The following is a 21,404-nucleotide window of genomic DNA, read 5'->3' on the forward strand; positions in this document are numbered from 1 at the left end:
CGCAAGGGCATGCGTTGGCTACACATTAAAGCAGCTCAACTTTCCAAGATCAAACGGTCAGTATCTTGTGAAAACAGCGACATTGCAATGAAAATTGTTTTAATCTGTGCTATTAATAAAATGACAATGCATGTGGCCTCGGTTTTCAATTTTAACGGCCGAGGTCCGATCGTGGATGTAAACAATAGATCCATGGTCCGATGTTTCCTCTCGTCTGATCATCGTCGTAAACCATGTGCCTCTTTACGGCAACAACTCAGCGCTACCCGTCAAGCGATTGATTTGTTTGTGTAGGTCAGCGGAGCGAAAATTATTGCTCTAGCTCGCGACAATGTCGTATGATATACATTTCCGTGCGTTTTCGCCCCCGTATGTATCTGTTGCGTTTTTACCGTACATGTAGGCATTTGTAATCTGTGGACTGCCTTGCTTTTAGTTGTATTATGGTGTTTTACTGCTAGCAGCCCTAACTATACGTGCTTGAACATTAAAATCCAAAGCACTCTTTCATTCTGCACCTATCTTTGTCACACATTCTCTTGTTTCTTCCGCTGCTCTGGTCTCTGGAACTTCGCTTTTGCTTGCAAATGCTTTCTAGTTGTGTTTGTTTTGTTGTTGTTGTTTTTTTTTTGGGGGGGGGTTACGTAGCTGTTGTTGGTAAATTCTTTCATTGTCAAGTTTGGTGTGAACAAGTTTAGTTTATTGTTTCATTTACGGTCCCCGAGGGACCGTGTTTCATTCTCCAAATTTTTTGTGAAAAGATGGTTGTTCTTGTTCTGACAAAGTATAGTATTTTCCCTAAGTGTGTACTAGTAATGAAAAAATGTCAATCAGCAAATAGTTTATAGCCACATTTTTAGTTGTAATTCATACTGGAGGAAACCTGCACTTTGAATTATAAAACGTGTGTGACCATAATTTACCTTTATCAAACCTGCATTTGGTTGTTTTGGTATAACAAACATATCCCACCATACATTTCCTGCTAAATTACTCTGAATATTTACCCACACCCACTTCATATTTGATAATTAAGTCCACCCAACATCCACATGTAATTGTAACTTTAACTAACTGTTTTAAATATCTCTTCTCATTTCAGATGCACATTTTGCAAACAGCGGCAAGGCCCATCATCACGAAAAGGTGTAATTCTTAATCTCTCACTGGAGAATGACATGTCCTCAACCACCTACAAGATATACCCAAACAAGCAAAGATCCTATTAAGAAAACTCAAAATCGACCCTTTCAATAACACCGAATCCCAACTACAACAAGAAGTAGCAGCATTTTGTGATGGCCGAGAAATTAATTTCAAGGCTAACACCACCATATACATCATTGCCATTAAGAGCATAGAATCTACATAAGCATGAAAACATCCAAATATTTTCTATAAGACACAAACACCAATTCAAATTCAAATAGTCACTATTACAATCATTGTTGATGCATTTGAAGACAAGTTCATTTATTTTATATAATAGTGCATACATATCCTCACAGTGAGTATTATTGTACTTTCAATAGTTACACATCAAAGCCCATACGCTAGCCCCCTATTAGTTTTGAGAAAATCTTATTCTTTCTTTCTTTCTTTCTTATTCTTCTTTCTATTGTTTGCCAGCCCACATCTAAAAAAAAAACTGTATGTACACTTCTCAAATGTAGCAGAGTGTTTAGAGGCGATGAGAGATGGTGAACCAAATTCTTGAAATTTTAACAAGTTACCAGATTTACTTTTCACAAAACCCAACAGGGCTTCTCCCAATGACTTACAGGTCTGGGCAGTGTGAAAGTTTTATACAGCACACATGACTTCAAAATTTGATTTTCCAATAATAGCAATTTAATCTCTTAAAAATCTTAAATTCCAGAACAAAAAAAATTGATTGTGCTAAAATTTCACTCAAATCCCTGGCACCCATATTATTTTTTACAAAATGCTTGGCTCTAACAACTCTGCTTGCAGCTTTTATTTACACTTTGTTCCGTGTTTTTTAGCTCCCATAGCCATATGTATATATGGCAATGGAAGCTATTCTTATAGGCTAGGGAAATGTCTGTATGTATGTATGTCTGTATGTCTGTCCGTCAACATCAAAAACTCCAAAACCGCTGTACATTTCATCTTGATATTTGGTGTGTACATGGATGATGGGCTGTAGATGAGATTTTGTTCAAATGAAGTTGTCATTGCCAAAAATATGCAAATTAAGTGAAAAAATGTAAAAACAGTCAAAATTGGAAAAACTCAATAACCACTGAGCAGATTACATGAAAAATTAGCATGTAAGTACTTTGGGCTGACATGAAATGATTGTGCACATCTTGGGTCAGTATCTTGGACTTGCTATTTTTCATGAATTTTTTGTAATTTTCTCCCATTTTTGGTCAAAAAATCTTCTTCTCTGAAACCACAAGTCCGATTGATTTGAAACTTGGTATGGAAGTGCATAGGAGTGAACTTTCCCAAATTTGGGCAAATCGTGGTGAAATTTGCATATTTTTAGTTTACACGTCCATAGACTCCCATGTATAAGGCAGATCTCCATAGACTTCCATGTATAAGGCCACGAAAAATAAAAATTTAGTTTCTCATCGTATTCATATTGCAAAAAGGATGCAGTGACACAATTTTTAGTCCCCATGGATGAAGTCCAGTTGGCTTATAGATTGGGTCGTCCATCCATGAGCCCATTCGTTCACGCAGATATCTCAGATATTTTGACAAAATGTGCAGATCTCCATAGACTTCCATGTATAAGGCCACGAAAAATAAAAATTTAGTTTCTCATCGTATTCATATTGCAAAAAGGATGCAGTGACACAATTTTTAGTCCCCATGGATGAAGTCCAGTGGGCTTATAGATTGGGCCGTCCATCCGTGAGTCCATCCGTTCACGCAGATATCTCGGATATTTTGACAAAATGTCATGTGACCTTGATGACCTTTGATCTCAAATATACATATTTGTCCATAACTCAGTTACCACAAGTGCTACCACCCTTCATATAAGGTATGATGGGACACCTTATGACGTCACATATTGTACCTCATTAATTATGCACATATCTAATATTGAGCGAGCCAATAGAGCTAGAGGTCTGATTTTTGGTATATAGGGATAACTTAGCAGAACAATTTTTTTGACAAAATGTCATGTGACCATTTTGACCTTTGACCTCAAATATACATATTTGTCAATAACTCAGTAACCACAAGTGCTACAGCCTTCATGTATGGTATGATGGGACACCTTATGACGCCACATATTGTACCTCATTAATTATGTGCATATCTAATTTTGAGCAAGCCAATAGAGCTAGATGTCTGAGTTTTGGTATAGTGGGATAACTTAGCAATACAATTTTTTTGACAAAATGTCACGTGACCTTTGACCTCAAATATACATATTTTTCCATAACTCAGTAACCACAAGTGCTACACCCTTCATATTTGGTATGGTTGGACACCTTATGACACCACATACTGTACCTCAATAATTATGCACATATCTCATTCTGAGCAAGCCAATAGAGCTGGATGTTTGATTTTTGGTATATAGGGATAACTATAGGAGAGAAATTTTTTGACCAAATGTCATGTGACCTCGATGACCTTTTACCTAAAATATATGTTTATGTCAATAAATAAGTAACCACAAGTGCTATGTCCTTTGTATTTAGTTGGATGGGAGACCTTATGACAACACAGGCTTTACCTCATTAATTATGTACACATCTAATTCTGGGCAAGCTAATAGAGCTAGAGATCTGATTTTTTGGCATATAGGGATTAATTAGCAATATAATTTTTTTTTTCAAAATGTCATGTGACCTCGATGACCTTTGACCTTGATTTTACATATATATGCATATCTCAGTAACCGCAAGTTCTATACCTCCAATTTTGATAGGATATTAGACCTTAAGATGTCACATCTTGTACCTCATTTATAATGCGCATATGTATTTCTTGGCTGGCCAATACTGCCAGAGGTCTGATCTTTTTTCCCGATTTAGAACCATAACTTAGACATGCCTCATGTATTTCAAATTGGGAACAACGACATAGACCTATGTGCCCATAGATCTCAACATATACACTCCAGTGATACTTCTTAATGACCACATTTTCCTGCCCCATCAAGACTAATACTCCTATTACAAGTGGGGACTATGTCATTGTAAATGACTTGTTGAGTTAATGGTTGTATCACAGTATTCGATATATCTAATTCTGTATTTTTTCCATTTTATATTCTGAATAAATACATTAAACATATTTCACTGTCTCCAGTACATTACATTTACAGTACATTTACCAATGATTTTGACGATGAGATACAGCTGGATATTGATACACTACCTAATTAGGTTTGTCAGTTTGCTCGCGAATTTACCCTTTTAGTGGTAAACTTTTACAGCTTTGCGCCAACATCAGACAGACTAAAACAGCAGGTGACGCAGCAAGATGTCTGTAAACTAATTTACTATGTAGTATGTTTATATCTTTACAGCAGCTATCAGTTTCAATGGTGACACACACAGAGACTGGTTTCCAAGTTTTACAAGCAGTTCAAATTCACGGAGAGGTGGTAAAAGAACGATGTTACTGCAAATTTAGACTCAGAGGACAGTGTTCTTTGTAGTTGAATATCAATAAAGTTCACGACTTCAAAAATAATAGAGTGATGTGTGATGTGATGCGTTTTTTGTCTGGTTCAACGTCTGTTTGTACAAATGTACAGATCATTACGCCAGTGAAACTGATAGCTGCTAATTACGTGTTCAGCGTATGTATACAAAGCCCCACCATGGCTGGCAATACCAGAACATCTCGTTGTCTGAGTTTTATTAGACTAGAAAGTTGCTGACTCAAAGCCCTGACTTCCAGACATTGCTATCGCTACTCAAATGTTCTGATTCTTTCAGATCGATTTGTGTTGTTAGTTTTAGATTTTGTTTGAAGTCATGAACTTTATTGATATTCAACTACAAAGAACACTGTCCTCTGAGTCTAAATTTGCAGTAACGTTGTTCTTTTACCACCTCTCCGTGAATTTGAACTGCTTGTAAAACTTGGCAACCAGTCTCTGTGTGTGTCACCATTGAAACTGATAGCTGCTGTAAAGATATAAACATACTACATAGTAAATTAGTGTACAGACATCTTGCTGCGTCACCTGCTGTTTAAGTCTGTCTGATGTTGGCGCAAAGTTGTAAAAGTTGACCGCTAAAAGGGTAAATTCGCGAGCAAACTGACAAACCTAATTAGGTAGTGTATCAATATCCAGCTGTATCTCATCGTCAAAATCATTGGTAAATGTACTGTATTTTCACTTCATGCACTTTATCCCTTTCACACATGTTCAAATATCTGACCAGAGAACAAACACTAAATAGTCCAGGATGGGAGCTACAGTGTCATTGACGCTATTTTTAGTATATAGGGATAGACTATAGGATAGAAATTTTTTGACAAAATGTCATGTGACCTCGATAACCTTTTACCTACAATACACGATTATGTCAATAAATAAGTAACCACAAGTGCTATGTCCTTTATATTTAGTAGGATGGGAGACCTTGTGACAACACATGCTTTACCTTGTTAATTATGCCCATATATAATTGTGGGCAAGCCAATAGAGCTAGAGGTCTGAATTTTGGCATATATGGATTAATTAGCAATACAATGTTTTATTTTCAAAATGTCACGTGACCTTGATGACCTTTGACCTTGAATATGCATATATATGCATAACTCAGTAACCACAAGTTCTTTACGCTTCAATTTTGATAGGATAAGAGACCTTAAGATGTCACATCTTGTACCTCATTTATTATGCACATATGTATTTCTTGGCTAGCCAATACAGCTAGAGGTCTGATCTTTTTTCCCGATTTAGAACCATAACTTAGACATGCCTCTTGTTTCAAATTGGGAACAATGGCATAGACCTATGTGTCCATAGATCTGAACATATACACTCCAGTGATACTTCTTAATGACCTCATTTCCCTGCCCCATCAAGACTAATACTCCTATTACAAGTGGGGACTATGTCATTGTCAATGACTTGTTACCCTATAGCATAACTGTGGTAAAAGTTTAGTAAGTTTGGTTAATTCCAAAGCACATTCTGAAAGTACTCTTCTGGAATATACAGAATATTATCTCACATAGTGAGTGTCTGAATGTTATTCTGAATTGTATTCCAAAGCACATTCTGAAAGTACTCTTCTGAAAATTTCACATTCTTTGCCACTGCACCATCTCCCTAATACATACTGATGACCCACGGTGTCCACTCAAGTCTCACTTTGATTCACTGAAAAATACTGTTCAAATGATAGATTTACAATAATTGACACATGTGTTAAACAAAAGCTGTGGTTTCTGAAAAAAAATCACAAACAATAATATAACCAGACTTTTTGAAACCAATATTTCAAGTCATTCATTGAACGTCTGTACAATTGTAGCAGAGATTTTAAAAAAAAGACTTGGCAAAAGACAATGGTAAAAATTTTGCCAAAAATACAATTATGCAAACCACCACAATTTGAAACAGTCTTACTGAGCTGTACCCTAAAAACCTCCACACCAACTTTCAAATCAATTGGAGTTGTGGTCTCAGAGAAGATTTCTTGACCAAGAATAGAAAAAATTGCCCAAAAATACAATTATACAAATTACACCATAATTTTAACAAACTTGAGTGAGGTCACTCCTACGAACCTTCAAACTGACCTTCAAATCAATTGGACATGTGGTTTTAGAGAGGATTTTTTGAACAAATATGGGAAAAATTGCTCCCAAAATACAATTATGCAAATTTCATCATGATTTGAGCAAATCTGACAGAGGTCATCCCTTGGAATCTTTATAAAAAGTTTCAAATAAATTAGACTTGTGATTGTTGAGAAGACTTTCTTCCAAAAATGGCATTTTTAAAATTTAATTTGCATATTCTTTAACGAAATCAGAAAAATAAATAAAAAAAGTCAGGCTGTTTACCATCATGAATCTACAGTCCAAATATCAAGTCTGTAGGTACTGTTGTTCTCAGTATATTTGAGTGGACGGACATAAAAAGATGCCATCAATTTCAGCTTATACGATAAGCTCACATTGGTATACCTAAAGTGAGCTAAAAATTGTAAATATTCTTAAAAATAACAATTGCACAATATTTCCTAACAAGACAGACACTGTATAAGGGTTTCCTTAGGAATTTTTCCAGCATATTTCAAAGTAAACAGACTTATTAATACAACGGGCCACTTTCATGACCCTGTGTGAACTGAATACATCCTGACTTTTTGTTGGTACAAGTTTATCATTTTGAGTTCAAACCCTGTCACAGTCAATCATAAATTCAATTTATGCATTCAAAGACAATCATCCTAGAACAAATAGATGTAATCAGTTACAAAAAGGGATAAATGCTCAATGTTGCAGGATGCCTCACCACCAAAAAGATCAGGATTGAGTTCACTCAGGGGTCATGATAGGCCAATTCATTTGAACAAAATCCCATCCTTAGGCTGGCAAGTATCATATGTACACACCATAATGGTACGCACATGCAGCAGCTGTCCCTATAGCATCCCATGCTTTAATTTCCCAGCAAAGCAGGGTTCCTATTTTGTGCAGGGACAGGTCTGCTACATGGTTCTCCGTAATGTCGTTTTTTCATGTACTCTTTTGACTTTTCATTGAATAAAAGTCTTTCATTTAAAACGTCAATAAGTCTGTCAAGTCTTGTACTCCTCCATGGTGGCCGATGAGCACATATTTTCCCGCTTTCCAGTACTTCCTCATCTGACATGTATTCTGCTGTCACCTTTTCCCAGAGTTCCTTCTCTGTATCTGTCATGACAGTAGTTCTTCTTTTCAGCATCTAAAGGAGGAATATATATTTGATTAGTACACTTAAATTTAATGTACATGTATCTTAGGTTACACCGAAGGACCTGCATACCAAACTTATGGGCAATTTGACAAGTGTTTTCTGAAAAGCAGCTGTCTTTACCAAAAATGTCACATCGTGGAATTTAAATACCATGTTTCATAGTGATCAAAGCAAACAGAAGAAGGTAATTGTTGGTGGGTGAGAGACAGAGATGACTGATCACATTATAAACATAGCTCTGCCTTGACTACAATCATACATCCAATCAATAAACAGACAATCATCTTCTATGATTGACTTCCAGGGAAAGCCGGTTACATAATTCCCGAGTGGGCTCTCACTTGTGTTAAAGGTTTTAAACTACATGTATGGTACAGAGTACTAGACTGAGTGTGGCTTGATGCTGACCACAAAGAAATTCTAGGCTATGATACAAGAGGTCAGGGGTCAACAGTGTTTCACTAAAACTAACAAGTATATAAATACTAATACCTTGTGGTGTCGACTTCTTAGTTTACGCTGTTCCCTCTGCTGTTACCCGTACTCAATATTCTCACCCTCACTGTATTTAACTCGTTCAGTATTGTACCTTCTTGTTACAACCACTGAAAAACATAAGAAAGATATAAATGTAGAAGCTTTTCAACAAAGATGTTTTTTACTGGATGTGCTGCAAGTGATGTGGAAATTATAACATTATTAATTTGACCGGTGAAAACTGATGAGAACAACTTACAGTAAAATTGACTTGGCTCTAATTTTTTGCTCACGTGTTCACACACGTGAGCATATGTCGCAGCGATGTCTGTGTGTCTGTCTGTCTGTCTGTCTGTGTGTCTGTCTGTCTGTCTGTCTGTTGGTCCGATATCTCAAAAACGGCTTACCAGATCAGAATCAAATCTGGTGCATAGATTTAGTTAGCAAATGGCAAGAACTGATTAGTTTTTGGTGGGTGTGGCTTGCATACTTTTTGCTCATTTGCATAATTAATGATTTTAGAAAAAACGGATATACATTAAGAACAACTGCACACAATTTGATGAGATTTGCTACAAATGTTGATCACACCAAGATATATCAGCAGTGGGAACCATTATGGAGTGACATGAAATATAGTTGCTAATTTGCATATTTAATGAACTTTCCTAATTAGGGATATATATCTAATTTGACACGATCAAAATTGACCAAACTTGGTACATGTATTGAAGATACTATGATACAATATTACTGAAAGTCATTTAGCATTTTCTCTTCAGCCAATTCCTAATTTGCATATTTAATGAACTTTGCTAATTAGGGATATATATCTGAATTTACTTGACCAAAGTTGACAAAACTTGCTACATGTATTGGAGATATTATAATACAACATTATTAAAAATCATTAAGCATTTTTTACTTCAGCAAACTCCTAATTTACATATTTAATGAACTTTGCTAATTAGGGATATATATCTGAAGTGACTGGACCAAAATTGATGAAACTTGCTATATACATTAAAGATACTATGATACAACATTATTGAAAGTCATTTAGCAGTTTTACTTCAGCCAATTCCGAATTTGCATATTTAATGAACTTTCCTATTTACGGATATATATCTGAATTTACTTGATTGTAGTGGTTGAAACTTGCTGTATACATCAAAGATACTGTGATATAACATTATTGAAAATCAAAAGACATTTTTACTTCGGCCAATTCCTAATTTGCATATCAAAAGGATATATATCTAAATTGACTTGATCAAAATTGATGAAACTTTCTATGTACATTAAAGACGCTATAATACAACATTATTGAAAATCATTAAGCATTTTTACTTCAGCCAATTCCTAATTTACATATGTAATGAACTTAGCTAATTAGGAATATATATCTGAATTGACTGGACCAAAGTTGATGAAACTTGCTATATACATTAAAGATACTATGATACAACATTATTGAAAGTCATTAATAAGTATTTTTCCTTCAGCCAATTCCTAATTTGCATTTTCAATGGTCATTTCTAATTAGGGATATATACTGGGATTTACTTGATCAAAGTTGGCAAAACATGCTGTGTACATCGATGATAATACCAGGTTAAAACGATATTGAAAGTCATTTCATATTTTCATGTCAGCTAATTTATAATTTGCATATCTAATTAGCTTTCACAGTTTGGCATGTATGGCTTGAAGAACTTGGCTAAAAGTAATTACACTTGCTATATGAAGTGGTGGTACAATGACAGCAGTCAAAGAAGGTATTTTTATTCTAGCTAATTACGTATTTGTATACTTCATGATCTTTTAGAGTTAATCGGCGGTGAATATTGTTCATTAGGTTGATCATAATACTTTCAATGAAGTTGCAAACATGTGCCAAAGGTTCAAATTTACACATAACTGCAATAATAATGAAACACGTGAGCATTTTCAGTTATATCTGGTTGATTACTCTTTATGAGAGACTCTCAACACATTACACTCAAAGTCTCAATGACTGATAAAGATAAGGGTGTCTGGGCAATATGGCTGGGTAAATTGCCCAGAATCTCTAGTGTTTTACATAAACACTGTAATCTTGAGACTGTGTAAGTTGTCTGTGTTTATCTTGTGGCAGTTTGTGTGTGTGTGTGTGTGGGGGGGAGGATGAACTCATCATTCTGAGGGATGGACCATTAGATCTTGGGAGGGGATGGTCACGATAGGATAGTGAATTTTCTTTTACAACTGAAAATTTCCAATTTTTTTTTCAAATGAAAACAGATGTGCAAATATTTTTTTTTCAGAATCTTTCAGAATTTTTTTTCCTCAGTTGTGTTCTGCATATCTTTTTTAGTTCGTCCGGGGGAACTTATAGATTGGGTCATGTCCGTCCATCGGTGTGTCCGTCTGTGCGTCTGTCCGTTCACGCAGATATCTCAGACATGCCCTGGTCAATTTCTTTCAAACTTTGCACAAGGATAGTACCCTACCCCATACAGATGCACGTTGATTTGTTTCACAATGCGATCAAATTTGGCCATGTTAGAGGACTTTTTAATTTACAACTCCATAGACTCCCATGTATAAGGCAGCTCTCCATAGACTCCAATGTATAAGGCAGTTCTACAAAAGAATGCAGTGACACAGTTTTTACTCCCCCTCGGAAGTCAAGGGGGCTTATAGATTGGATCATGTCCGTCCATTCGTCCATCCGTTTGTCCATCCGTTCACGCAGATATCTCAGATATTTTGACAAAATGTCACATGACCTAGGTGACCTTTGACCTCAAACATACATATTTGTCCATAACTCAGTAACCACAAGTGCTACACCCTTCATATATGGTATGATGGGACACCTTATGAAGCCACATAGTGTATCTCATTAATGATGCACATATCTAATTTTGAGCGAGCCAATAGCTAGAGGTCTGATTTTTGGTATATAGGGAAAACTTAGCAATACATTTTTTTTACAAGATGTCACGTGACCTCAATGACCTTTGACCTGAAATATATATATTTGTCCATAACTCAGTAACTACAAGTGGTACACCCTCCATATTTGGTACGATGGAAGCCCTTATGACGCCACATACTGTACCTCATTAATTATGCACATATGTAATTCTGAGCAAGCCAATAGAGCTTGATGTCTGATTTTTAGTATATAGGGATAACTACAGGATACAAATTTTTGGATCAAATGCCATGTGACCTCTATGACCTTTTACCTAAAATATACGTTTTTGTCAATAAATAAGTAACCACAAGTGCTATGTCCTTTATATTTAGTAGGATCGGTGACCTTATGACAACACACGCTTTACCTCATTTATTATGCACATATCTAATTCTAACAGTGCTTGGTTAGGACATTTCCATTCTCTCCAGTGAGAATCTATTATCTGTCACTGTCACCAAGTAGTGCATTTCTCACTGCTCACTGATGAGAATTTTTTGAATTCTCACCGGTAGCTTTGAGAATGACAAGAGATTCTCACTAATTGCGAGAAAGCGTCACTTTCTCACTCCAGTCTCACAATTTTTTCCTATAATGAGTTCAATTGTCACAGAGCATGGTACATTGACAGGCTGGCTGGGTTCTCATGTTATATTCATTCAAATTTATACGCATGGAGAGACCAGTAAAATGGCGCACTTTGTTGCAAAAACTTTGCAATCGTTCATTGCGACAAACTGATGGTAAATCACAGTGATATTAGGGAAAGGGTGTAGGTCATCATTTCTATTACCAATAAGTCTATTAGGGTAACAGTGCGGAAAAAAAACAATGAAATGTTACCATAATAACACAGCGTATGTGTTGTTAGACAAGTTGGTTACAGAGGGCCAAGAGGACACGTCAGATATGGTCATACGATCTTCAAGTCTGAAGCAATTCACACTCAAAATCAAAGCCGCAAAGACAAAGTAAAATACTATTGGGCAATAAAATTATCCACCAATAATATTTTATTTTGTTTTTTGGGCTTTGACTTTGAGTGTCAATTACTTTAGAAATCAGAGATCATGTTATACATATTGTAAATAAGCACTGATACAATGTTGTGTATTGCGTGGTTGTGCCAGATTCCATGAATGACTATAAGCCTTTTCAGTCACAGGATTTAGTCACTCCCTTTCCCTTTACAGATGTGCCATTTGTCTTTTTTTATGAACCTGTCAGAGGAATTGTTTAAACATTGGAATAACAAGTAACAGATTGTTTGCATGATGTGCATGAAGGGTCTGTATATAATTTAGGGTCTCTAAAGGTCGTTTACCTAGCCATGTGCATGGTGGCATAACATCCAAAGCTAGATTCCCTTTGTTCTTTATTGCCAATGGGCTAGACAGCTTGAGCGGACCGTATAGAAATTTGCATAATTCAATAGGCTGCAGAGCCTCGTTCTGAATGTAAACAAGCAATATGTCGGAATACACGTCGTTCGAGCGACTTGGTCGTGAAAATGGGCTCGAAAGCTCACAAATATGATTATTTAATGCGACATTGAACATGCTATGAGGTAATGTACACTTTTGAGAGTAATTTCATCGTATCTATGCATGATAGAAATAAATACTAATGATAATTGACAACTGAATTCGTACGTTGCAATGATGGTTTATACCTCTCAGCTGTGTGCTATTTTAGACTGTGACCCGAAACACACTGATACAGGTCTTGAACAAAAATAATACTTGTTGTGTCAAACCACTTGCTATTGAACAACGCTTGTGACAAGTTTCGTGAATTTCTGACAGTGCGCATATATTTGCGGCATGATTTCATGATGCCATGTATGCGCTGTTAGTGTTACCGTACAAGGCCGATCGTACAGCCCAGTGTACGCGAGTACAGCGTACAACGCTATGGCACTGAAACTCGCCTTTATGCTATCGGACTTCAGTCAACATTGACGAGTTGAAACATGGTAACTGAACAGTGATATACTACCCGTTACCAGTGAAAAGGAAAACTGTGACAAATCACGGTCACTCAAATCCACTCTTACAACGATATTATTATCTTGAAAGGCTGAGGGGTCAGTAAAATCAGGCGTGGGAATGTCCGACCACCACATCCTGCATCGACTCCAAACAGACAGACACTGACAGTTGACAATGACCGAATACAAGAGAAGTCTGCCAGTACAGTATGCACCCTATTAGAATGTATGCTCCATTAGTGTTTCTTTTTTTGAAGTCTCACTTAAGTTATATACGAAAGCGATCTAAATGTCATTCATAAGATGAGCGTAATGTTTGCAAACTTCACAGATCACAGTTCAACGCACGTATGGGTAAAATTAAAGATGGCGGTGTATCGCGATCGTGGTAGCGAGTTTTGCAGTCTTCGTCATAGTTACACTTGAAGTTCGTTAAAAAGTCATAGGAGATGGCGAAGCAACTTAGTTATGAATGAATGAATGAATGAATTTTACTGAAGGAATGGCATAATGTTTGCCTGAACTTCAATACGGTACGCGCGCGATCTGCAGAAACACGGAGGCAGACCGTACATGTTTTGCAGGGTGGACGTGGGAGCTCTTCGACTTTGAGTTGTTTTCTGAATGTTCGTAGTACCCGGTATATTAAACCGACAAATAACAAAAACTATGGTAGTAAAAGTTAAAATTGTTTGGCATATTCAACTGTGAAGAGAATGCGTATGCAATCATATTGCTTTGTTGCGAGTGGCAGACTTCTCCTGGCCGAGTCCCACTGCACTGGCCGAGTTGGTCGGCACCATCGGCGCTGGCCGAGTTCGCAACTGCCCGACTTCTCCGTTACCCATGGAATATTGGTAGCCAATGCCTACGAGGACTACCGCGAAATTGTAACCCAAGCATCAAATATAAATATAACATAAGTTGGATTGACAACAGTAAAATATGTGATATTGTGCAATCTTTGGGCCTAAACAATTTGTAAACGTGAGCAAGGCGTCAGCGGAGTGCAACACGTTCCTCACTATAAGCGGCCATCTTGTCTTCTGATGGCGGGACGGTGTATGACCTACACGAGGCCAAAGCAGTGATTTGCAGGGCATGAACAAGAATAAAACTAAGTTAGGGGGCTTAAATAATGATTAGACTGTCTAACTATGTAAAAATATTCACAAGAATCAGCTGTGCATGTAGTTGCGGCAGCTCAAAAGTAGGCCTATGTTTAGCGAGCCATAGATCGACAATACACACATAGCACCAAAAGTAAGCCGTAGAAGTTGATAAAAATTCATAGGCACAAACTTAACTGCTTTATATGACCATAGAAACGTCTCTGACATCGTTTGTTGGGAAAAAATGGGCTGAAATTGCCCCCCAAAAACAGGAAAAATCACACTAACGGTCAAGTAGAACAGCGCCCTCATCACTTCCATTTGAACGAAATTCTAATATAAATATGCAAATAGGGGTATCTCCGCTCAAGCTGTAGAGAAGTTACTGTGGCATATTGTTGTATCCCAAGCCCAAATGGTTGTGAATTACCTACTTTGGTGTTCAAAATATAGTGTTGCTTCCTACAAGTCAAGTTGACAAATTAATATACATACAAAAAGGTCCATTGACTTGAAATTGAAGTCATTAAGGGCAAACAACAGATATTCATCTTTGCAAGGCTGAATGGCTCCTGCCTGTTTTACTTCATGCAAGTAGACACTGTCATATATCTTGTAGGGGTGATAACGTCTCACTAATGATTTGCACAGGAACAAAAAAATCATCGATGAGAATGTCAGAGATAGAAAATGTTACAAACATAACCTGAGAACAAGGGGATGTGTGCATGAATGTGTTTGTTATACTGCACTTGACAGAAATAAAGTGATCCCAAGTCATTGAAAAGGCTAGGGACATGCAAAAATGAAAACAACAAATTGCCAAGTTATGTCCTTATGAAAATAAAGTTGTTTAGGCTGACCTTAGGACTGCCTGTTTTATGGCAGAATATGCGAAAATTTGGACATTGTGTTTGAAGATCCAGCTTGTGCGGTTATTTTCAAGAATATTATCAGTGTCACTTAACACACAGGTAGACATCCTTGCAGTAGTGTCTCAGATTCAATAAAGTTTGCAGTTGATCCTGAAATCGAGTAGGCTCACCAGCAAAATTAAACAGGTTTCACATTGACTTTATAAATTTTCTGGACTCTTGCTGATGACACACTGTCTGTAATTATTAAAGATACCATTTCATGCAACCAGCAGATTGCTGGTATTACACATATCAGCCAGCTAGACATGTTAACAAAAACACTTCAAAAATAATGTCCACATAAGAAGTAATTTACTACCTAGGAATTCAGCTTGCTACAGGATGTCATACAAAAATCATCCATTCACACAATATCTCCGCTTAAATTGTCACACACATGTTCATGTACATCTCTGTGCCTCTGATGCATGCTACTGTTCTCAGGCTCATAACCTTTTGCTGAATGGTTGAAGGCAGCTATTTTGGGTCCAGTTGTATAAAACATACCACAACTTCTCAACCATGTGAATATCCTACCTGCCACATATGTATGTGAAGCATAGAGCACTTACATTTCCATCTTGTTCAGTTCTAACAATTCCAAAATTTTCTCTTTCTGTAGATCTTGTGGCTTTCAATGTAGAGGCAGAAGCTGTTGTCTTATTGCTTACTGTGTTTGATAAATTTTGTGTGAAAAGGTATAAACAAAGAAGGTCATCATGCACATGTATGCATAATATGTTGTATAAAAATGATAATATGCTTTAGTATGAAAATCTGTTTCAAAGATTAAAACTTGCAGCATACTTAACTTTTGGAAGTAACTTTAGTTATGAGCTAACAATATGCAAAATTAATCTATATAATCCATAATCAAAGAACTTTGGATATTTTAGTATTAGGAAAATTACAAAAGTCTTTGATAGGCTGGGAACATTGACTATTAACTGCAAAGTTAGTGTTTTGCTGATTCTTGAATCATGATATATGCATTTTTTTGCCAAGCTCACCCATACTAAAAGCACAAAACAAAAGAAACCTCTTTAAAGAACACATTATGATAATCACTTTTGCAAACTTCCAGTAAAGGGTTTGATAATACACATGTATTAGATGCAACTGTATTCAATTCTGCAGTAAAGATGCAGGAATGTGAGAATTGCTTAGATCCACCATGACAGAGAAAATCCATTTGCTTTATCCATATTGCAGTGATGGAAATAACCGTTTACTATAAAGTGACTGTTCAGTCATTTTACTCGGCCAGGCATTTCACTAAACTTGTATTTATTTAGACTGTCTTCTTCATAGTCTGATAAACGGATATGCATTCAGCGATTGTAGTTTTTGCTGGCCATCTATAGCTAATTGGTGTGAACAAGGTGAAATCAATCTGATTAATTATTTGAAAGTTTGACTACCTTTCTTTCTTCTTCACCAAAGAGTGACTATACTAAATCCATCAGAGAGGTAAACTCGAGGGGGATAAAACTTATGTTGGGGCAATATATATTCAAGCATTATGGCATGGTACAATGTATGGCAGTCCCCACAGAAAGGTATCCAATTATAAAAGAAAAATCAAAACTATGCAATTAATTCTATGCAAATCAGCAACCATAATATTAATTTTTTTTCCATGAGTATTGACTTGACCATGTTATCTCTACTATAAAGAGCAATACTTTAATTTCACAGTCATATGATCATGACAATGAAGTAAAAGGTACCACCATGTGAAGTCAAACCTGTCTTTAACAACTAGTCATATCTTTTTCTTTAATGGTTGCTTATTAATGACAGGTGGCCATTATCGACAGGTTTTCACTACATTCAGATGTTCACTAAAGCAAGTTTGACAGTATAAAATCAATGACATGACCCTATACCTCACCAGTAGGTATAGTGTACCACCATGAATAAAAATGGTACATACTTGTACCTTATAGCTTAACAGTAGGAATAATTAGTATCACCATGCATGTATACATATAAATCAAAGGTGGTACCCAATATCTTTCCAGTAGGTATAAGGTACCACCATGTATACAATCAATGATGGTACCCTACAACTTACCATTACGTATAGGGTAACACCATGTATATAATCAATGATGTACCCTACAACTTACCATTACGTATAGGGTACCACCATGTATACAATCAATGATGGTACCCTACAACTTACCATTACGTATAGGGTAACACCATGTATACAATCAATGATGGTACCCTACAACTTACCATTACGTATAGGGTACCACCATGTATACAATCAATGATGTACCCTACAACTTACCATTACGTATAGGGTAACACCATGTATACAATCAATGGTGGTACCCTACAACTTACCATTACGTATAGGGTACCACCATGCATAAAATCAATGGTGGTACCCTACAACTTACCATTACGTATAGGGTACCACCATGTATACAATCAATGATGGTGCTATTAGGTATAGGGTACCACCATGTATAAAATCAATGGTGGTACCGTACTCTATACTTCACCAGGAGGTATAGAGTACCATCATGTATAAAATTAATGGTGGTACATACCCATGCCATACCAGTAGGTATAAGGTACATCCATGTATAAATCAATGGCGGTACCCTATACGTCATACCTTACTAGTAGGTACACTATTCCACCATGTATAAAATTAATGGTGGTACCCAATACACAGACCTGTACGCAGGGCTATAGGAACACGGTGTGCCATGTTCTGATACCAATGCCATGGTGGTACCAGTACCTTAACACCTTGAATAACACCTTGCATAAAATCAACAGTAGACCCCCAAATACTTTGCCAATTGGTACAGGCATACGATAGACAGTAGAGTGGGTCTACTGTCTATGGTACAGGGTTTCCCAATCTGTTTCCGAAAGCTCATTAATTGTGTTTGTTCTGTTGTCCGATGTAATTTGTAAAGACAGCACGATGAGTAAATCGAAAATACTCCGTTGTGTAGGGTCATGAGAGGTATTTCGAGGTATCAAAAACGGAGGAGTGAGGGACAAAGTGCGGGACACGCAAACTGTAATTTATGGCACTCTGAGGGACGTCCCGCACTGTGTAAAATATGGGACTCTGAGGGAACGTCCCGCAGAGAGTTAAAAACTGGACTCTGAGGGACGGGGGCGCCCACTACGATGTGCATTGGTCCGGTACGCGCTGACGCGTTACTTTTCAGTTTGGCTTTTTCGTTTGCAATGGATCGCCAACGGCGTCGTCGACATTTTGAATCCTGCCGACAGAACGTTAAAAGAAAGATGCAGCTACGCCAGGAAATCGCTTCTAACGTTTATTTCGTTTTTAGCAAAATCATAAGAAGAAAATATAACTTTCTATGTAGCCCATTCTTCATGATGTCCTGTCTGATGTGGCCCTTGGATTGCCACCACTGTCATGGCGAGAAATGGTATAATATCACAAGCAGATCGTGCCTCGAAGCTTATCGAAATGCTTTTACCTAAAATCTGTCTGGAGACGTAATTTCTCGTGTGAACAGATTATGACATAGCAACCACAGTCCTAGCCTTGCGTACAGGTCTGTGTGTTCCCAGCGTTATACGGCCTCTCACATGTAGTAGGCCGTATAACGCCGAGAACAGAGTAGAGTAGATCGAAACCCAAACGGGTTGTTATTATAGGAAAGGCAGTGACTTATTTTAAAGCTGAATAAAATGCTGTTTCTGGTTGTGTAAGTCTGTCGATCGAAATATATATTTTGTTCCCAGTTGATTAATCATGGGGGATGGCAGTCTAGATCTCCCCTTTATGGTTCGATATGACTCGTTCCTTCTCATTTTTGTCAATCGATGAAAGCATTTCCATCTTCCATATTTCAATCTTACTTTGACCGATGTTATATCCTGACCTATAGTGTCATTAGTTTTGACCAACGTACAAAGACGTGGCCCATGCACCCGGTTGACGAGATATTTTTGCAAAACTGTGAAGAAATATTTGAACACGTACGGCCATACTGTATGCATGGGGCCCGGGAGACATCGATGTCTCTTAGGCCGCGTTCAAAAAAGTGGTGAGGGGGGGGCTGGAGGAATTCAGGGGGGGATTCGAAAATTTTTGGGGTAGTCGAGGGGGGGGACTTGAAAGTTTTGCTCTGCCTATAGGGGGGGACCTGAAAATATTGTGACTCCCAACATTTTGATGTCGGCCAATGGTTCTAATGTTAGTAATAATTAAACAAAATCTAGAATCGTTTTGTCATATTTTATGTCTTTAATCTCAAAAAAGTCTAAAACTGTATGAATGCCATTAAATTTTCGTAGAACAAGTTTGCCTTGTAATGGGGCAGGAGCTACAACTGTTTATAATTTTTCAATATTTCTATGCAATGTATCAAACACAGTTTCTTGGTGTCTCTCTACAGCATGCTGAAAAACACAATATTCAGTTTGTCAACAAAGCCCATTGTCTAAATATGGTGATAATTGAATGATGCAAGTGCACGGTACACGTAGGCTGTGTTGGCAAGCTGAATACTGGATAGCTCAACATTCTGTAGGGAATAGAACAAGAACACAATTGTATAAACTGAACAAAAATGTTGTCAAAATAAAAAGTTAATACAACTACTGCCCTGCTACTACATACTGGCAGTGAGAGTGATACATGTAGCTCTGACTCTGATGTAGTTTAAAAAGAGTTTCGGTCATAGCACACTCAATTGACAGTGAAACATACATCTACTTGTACACAAGATCCAGCCAGAGAGCAACACATAGAAGACTAGGGGACTAACAGTTACCATGGATTTTTGAATTCTGGCGTATGAGAACAATAAAATATTAGAGAAAAAAGATGGGGTCACCATAATTGATCTTATACAAATATACGATGAAAAGTCAGTTTTTCTAAAATCACTTAAAATCAATATATAAAACCTTCATTTCAAGTTTATGCAGTGAATGAAATTTTCACATCTCATTGTACCAATAACACAAAAGTAAAACTTTGAATAGTAAAGACTCTAATTTAAATGGAAAAATGTGTGACTAAATGGAATCTTTTATTTTTTATCAAATTTGTCATTATTACACCCAAAATTTCTGAGATTAAAACATTAATTTCATGGAATATTTTAAACGTCCAATCCAGTATTGTCAATTTTGTAAAACATTTATAAGTGGCATCTAAGTTGTATATGTCTTGTACTTTTGAAAAAAAAATTTGGTAGGTCACTGTGCTCATTTTTCACATTTGGTTAAACGTAGCTAGGAATACATAATTTTCATACTCTCTCATGATTGTCATTTTGTGTGCTTTTCAGCTGGTGCCATTGAACTGGCCAGAGTTGGATAAACTCAAGTGGGCTTAGACTGAGAAATCCAAAAAGTTCACTGATGCATTTAAAAATGAATCAATTTAAGAACTTGCCCTAGGTATATGGCTCTACAACCTGCTGATAAGAGATAGTGTTTGAACATTTGCGTGCAGAACGACACATTACATGTTTTTTTTACTCTGCGTGCATTCCTAATAAATATGCGGCTATATGGTAATTTGGGGGGACTTGAAAATTTTTGAGGGTATTTAGGGGGGACTTGAAAATTTTTGAGGGTATTGAGCCGGGGGATCTGAAAAAAATAAGATTTCCATCGCGATTCCTCCAGCCCCCTCACCAATTTTTTTGAACGCAGCCTTAGGGGATGTAGCTTAGGGGATATCAAAGCAGATGAATCAGTTAGTTGAATAAAACATAACTTTTCGGACAAATTTTATGTCAATTTTGTCAATGTCGGACTTTTGATTCGATTGAGAAACCAGAATCACCTGCAGAGATGTCTGTATTAAACATGGACGCACAATTCGGAATAGTTTGTTGTGCTACGTCATACAGGATGTGCTGTTGATTTTCATTCTTTCGTGCAATTTCATTTGTTTGAAGCAATTATCTTTTCATTTGACTGCTCTGTGGGACTCTTCTGGATATGTGTTTTGGATAAAAAGAACTCTACAGAGAAAGACATAAACTTCGAC

At 36.9% G+C, this 21,404-nt stretch overlaps 1 long non-coding RNA gene across 1 annotated transcript; it reads right to left on the reverse strand.

Annotated features, from left to right (window-relative positions):
- Nucleotides 1-6,118: 6,118 nt before the first annotated feature.
- On the reverse strand, nt 6,119-16,182 carry LOC139124626 (uncharacterized). Its single transcript, XR_011549991.1, has 3 exons — nt 15,961-16,182; nt 8,420-8,532; nt 6,119-7,915 (listed from the first exon to the last, which is right to left on the reverse strand). It is a non-coding gene; the product is annotated as an uncharacterized lncRNA (long non-coding RNA).
- Between the last annotated feature and the right edge of the window lie 5,222 nt (nt 16,183-21,404).

Source organism: Ptychodera flava (assembly GCF_041260155.1).
Source record: "Ptychodera flava strain L36383 chromosome 23 unlocalized genomic scaffold, AS_Pfla_20210202 Scaffold_24__1_contigs__length_23054250_pilon, whole genome shotgun sequence".
NCBI lineage: Eukaryota > Metazoa > Hemichordata > Enteropneusta > Ptychoderidae > Ptychodera > Ptychodera flava.